Below are 5,004 nucleotides of genomic sequence, written 5' to 3'. Positions count from 1 at the left end.
AAGTTAAGAGCCAAGTCCAGAAAAGTTCATAGAGTCTTCCAAAGTCTTTTTACAAATGTTTTAAGACTTAAGTTTTGAGTTAAGTAAAGAGTAAAGATTGAAGTCATTTCTTCGAAAGAGTATATCGGGACTATGTATTCCCAAAGAGTAAATGTTTTCACATTTAAAACAAGAAAGGAAACTTTGATTTCCAAAAGAGCCTTTGAGCTAGTTTTCAGTAAAGAGTAAAATGCTTTCACAATTAAGCAAGAGAGGAAACTTTGATATCCAAGAGAGCCTTTGAGCTAAGTTTTAAGCAATTATCTCAAACCACAGAAAGAAGGTATGTTTTTAAACATAAAAAGCTAGTATATTTTGGGAGTAGTATTGAGCACCGATATGGGGGAGAGTTCAGACAACTCCTAGTCCCCATAAACCATGTAGCCATCATGGGTAGAAAATGGTCATACTTTTTAGATGATACCTTGAGTGCTTTTTAGCATATAGCTTAGTGGATCCACTTAGTGAGTTAGGTTCTATGTCCTTCTCAAGGTATATGATGGCCCTAGCAGCGTGAGGCAAAACATTGTATCATCACATAGATCTTAAGTGATGGTTGTCGGTTAGAGAAACTCCCACAACAGTATTTTGTATTCTTATATACATTGAGTAAATTGTATTTTTATATACACCCAGAGTTCATTTGTATATTTGCATATATACAGAGTTATTATTGTATTTCTAAATACACAGAGTTGTTATCCATGTTTTAAAAGCTTTTCTTTAGATTTCATTTATATTATTGCTTTATATTGAAATGAGTTAAGTTGAGCTGAGTTAAGCCAGGTATGTTCTTTCAGTTCTTTTCAAGTTTATGTCTTGTTTTAGAATCCCCCTCGCATGCTCGTACATTAAATGTATTGATGCTAGTTGGCCTGCATCTTATTATGATGCAAATTCAGGTAACCAGGATCAACATCCTGCACATCGTTATCCAGTTGAGCTTCAGAGTTGTTGGTGAGCCTTCTTGATTTCGGAGGATTCCCCTTTTTATTATTTGTCCCGACGTCCATCTCAGTTGTTAGAGGCTTCATAGACAATAGTTGATGTTAGTTTTTGAGTCTTTCCATTCCTGTTTTGATGATTGAGACTTGAGTGCCATTTTGGTTAGTGAATGTTCTTTATACATTCTAAGTTATTTATTGAGAAGTTTAGTTTACTTTTAAAGTATTTTATCATGAGTACGTCTTTCGTTGTGTAAGTAAGCTAGGCCAAGGGTTCACTTGGGGGCCAATAATGGTTCTCGAGTGCCAGTCCCACCCAGGGTATAGGCTCGGGGTGTGACAAACTTGGTATTAGAGCACAGAGTTCAAGAGTCCTAGGGAGTCTATGAAGCCATATCTGTAGAGTCCTAGTTATCGGTGTAAAGTGCGCCACATCTATAATTAGGAGGCTGCAACACTTAGGAATTTTCTCACTTATTTCATACTCTTTTCGTACGATATAGTTTATCTCTAAAAGTTTCTTCTAACTCGTGCTTGCGTGTGTCTTTTAGATCATGCCTCCATGAAGATCTGTTAGAAGTCGTCCAGCTAGAAGAAATGTTGAACCACAAGAACAAGAGGTACCTAATGCACCAGAAGTGCAACCCCAAGGAGAGGTCACCAATGCTAAATTTCGTGAAGCTATCCGGATGTTAAGTCAAGCTGTGACTAAAGTTGGATAGAGAGAGAATCAACAAGAATTGGCTGATACTTCAAGGATCCGTGAGTTCCTAAGGATGAATCCTCCAATCTTCACAGGTTGAAGTGTCACTGAGGACCCGGAGAACTTTGTTGAAGAGCTTCAGAAAGTTTTTAAGATAATGCATGTTGTCAATGCTGAGAGGGTGTAACTAGTTGCATACCAAATGAAAGGTGTCGCTAGGATATGGTTCAACCAATGGAAGAAGAACCGAGCCGAAGGAGGACCACATGTGAGTTGAGCTTGTTTTGAGGAGGCCTTCTTGTAGCGTTTCTTTCCCCGTGAACTGAGGGAAGCAAAGGTACAAGAACTCCTTACTCTCATATAGGAATCAATGAGTGTTCATGAGTATAGTCTGAAGTTCACACAACTTTCCCGTTATGCTCCTGAGATGGTTGCTGACATGGGAAGCAGGATGAGTTTGTTCGTTGTTGGGTTATCTCGTCTTTTAAGCAAAGAAGGCAAGACAGCTATGCTGATAGGGGATATGGACATAGCGAGGCTAATGATCATGTGCAACAAGTTAAGGAGGACAAGCTGAGGGATAGAGAAGAGTTTAAGAATAAGAGAGCTAAGGCATCAGGGAATGAGTCTGAGTAGCAGAAGAGTAATGCCAACCAGTCTTCCTTCCAACAGAAACAAAAGGGACATGTTTCATCATCTCCTAGTGCACCTACACCAAAGAACAAAAGTGACTACAATAGTCAAAATTTCAAAGCTAAACCTTTTTATTCTCAAGGTAGTATGGAACAAGGGGGTAATAAGCCTCATGCATGTGCTAAGTACGGTAGGAGCCACTCAGGGATGTGTCGTGATGGCTCCACTGATTGTTTATAGTGTGGTCTGAATGGTCATTTTATGAGAGAGTGTCCTAAGAACAGGCAGGGTAATGATAATGGAGGCAATAGAGACCTGCCTTTTTCAGTTGCTCCACAAGACAGAGTTGCATCTCGAGGAGCTACTTCAGGGGCAGGAGGAGGAGGAAACCATCTTTATGCTATCACTAGTCGCCAAGGGCAAGAGGATTCGCTAGATGTTGTCACTGGTATGATCTAAGTCTTTAACTTTAATGTTGATGCTTTACTAGATCTAGAAGCGAGTTTATCCTTCGTATATCCTTATGTTGCAATGGATTTTGACATTCTTCCAGAAAAACTTGGTAAGCCCTTCAGTGTTTCTACATCTGTTGGTGAGTCTATTCTAGCAAAGAGAGTCTATCATGATTGTACCATTTTCGTCAATCAGAAGATCACCATGGCTGATTTAGTTGAGTTAGACATGGTAGATTTTGATGTTATTCTTGGTACGGACTGGCTTCATGCTTGTTATGCCTCAGTTGATTGTAGAACTCGAGTTGTCAAGTTTCAGGTTCAAAATGAGCCAGTCTTAGAGTGGAAAAGTAGTTCAGCAGTGCCTAAATGTCATTTTATTTCATACCTTAAGGCAAGCAAGTTAGTTTCCAAGAGGTGTGTCTATCACTTAGTCCGAGTTAATGACTCTAGTGTTGAGATACCTCTTATTCAGTCAGTTTCAGTAGTAAAAGCGTCTTTATAGATGATCTTCTTAGAGTCTCTCCTGAGAGAGCAATAGACTTCGGTATAGACCTTCAGATACTCGTCCTATATCTATTCCACCATATAGGATGACACCAATAGAGTTTAAAGAGTTAAAAGAGCAGTTGAAAGATCTCCAAGAGAAGGGTTTGATTCGACCAAGTGTCTCACCTTGGGGCGCTCCGGTCCTATTTGTGAGAAAGAAAGAGGGTTCCCTTAGGATGTGTATAGATTACTGTCAGTTGGACAAGGTTACCATCAAGAATAAGTATCCTCTTCCGAGAACTGATGATCCCTTCGATCAAATTTAGGGTGCCTCCTGTTTTTTTAAAATAGACCTCAGATCAGACTACCAACAGTTGAAAGTAAGGGAATGTGATATTCCAAAGACAACTTTCAGGACCCGTTATGGTCATTATGAGTTTCTTGTCATGTCATTCGGTTTAACTAATGGAGTATTAAAGCCTTATTTATATATGTTTGTTATTGTATTCATTAATGACATTCTAATCTATTCAAGGAATGAAGAATATCATGCTAGTCATCTCAGAGTAGCTCTCCAAACTCTAAAGGATAAGGAGTTGTATGCTAATTTCTCTAAGTGTGAGTTCTGGCTTAAGTCTGTTGTATTCTTAGGCCATATTGTTTCTGGTGATGGAATTAGAGTTGATACTCAGATAATAGAAGCAGTGCAAAATTGGCCTAGACCCATATCTCCAACTGATACTAGGAATTTCTTAGGGGTTGGCTGGATATTATAGAAGGTTCATAGAGGGGTTCTCATCTATTTCATCCCCTTTGACCAAGTTAACTCAGAAAATATTTAAGTTTCAATGGTCTAAAGCTTGTGAGAAAAGCTTTCAGGAATTGAAAGAGAGGTTGACTACTGCCCAGTGTTGACCTTACCAGAAGGTACGAGGCTTTGTTGTATATTGTGATGCATCTAGAGTTGGTTTGGGTTGTGTGTTAATGCAGAATGGCAAAGTTATAGCTTATGCCTCTAGACAGCTGAAAGTTCAGGAGAATAATTACCCAACCCATGATCTAGAGTTGGCTGCCATAGTATTTGCTTTGAAAATATAGCGTCACTATCTTTATGGTGTTCATGTAGATGTGTTCACCGATCATAAAAGCCTCTGGTATGTGTTTAGTCAAAAAGAGCTTAATCTTAAACAACGAAGGTGGTTAGAGCTACTCACAGATTATGACATGAGTATTCTTTATCACCCAGGTAATGCTAATGTTGTTGCTGATGTCTTGAGTAGATTGTCTATGGGTAGTACCGCACATTTTGAGAAAGCTAGCAAAAGATGTGCATAGGCTTGCACGATTAGGAGTTCGACTAATGTATTCCACAGAAGGAAGAGCAGTGGTGATGAATGAGACTGAATCATCATTAGTGGTAGAAGTGAAAGAGAAACAAGACCAAGATCCTATTTTGCTTGAATTAAAAGCAAATGTTCATAAGCAAAAACTAATGGCTTTTGAACAAGGGGGAAATGGTGTTTTGAGGTATCAAGGTAGGTTGTGTGTACCAAGGGTGAATGAACTTCAAGAAAGAATTATGGAGGAAGCTCATAGCTCCAGATATTCCATTCATCCGGGTTCCACAAAAATGTACCGTGACTTGATTGAAGTGTATTAGTGAAGTAGCATAAAGAAGGGCATTGCAAAGTTTGTTCCTAAGTGTCCGAATTGCCAGCAGGTTAAAGTAGAACACCAGAGGCCG

Source organism: Solanum tuberosum, unplaced genomic scaffold, assembly GCF_000226075.1.
Source record: "Solanum tuberosum cultivar DM 1-3 516 R44 unplaced genomic scaffold, SolTub_3.0 scf00516, whole genome shotgun sequence".
Classification (NCBI taxonomy): Eukaryota; Viridiplantae; Streptophyta; class Magnoliopsida; order Solanales; family Solanaceae; genus Solanum; species Solanum tuberosum.
The sequence above is the reverse complement of the archived record's forward strand: the minus strand, read 5'-3'. Positions refer to the sequence as shown.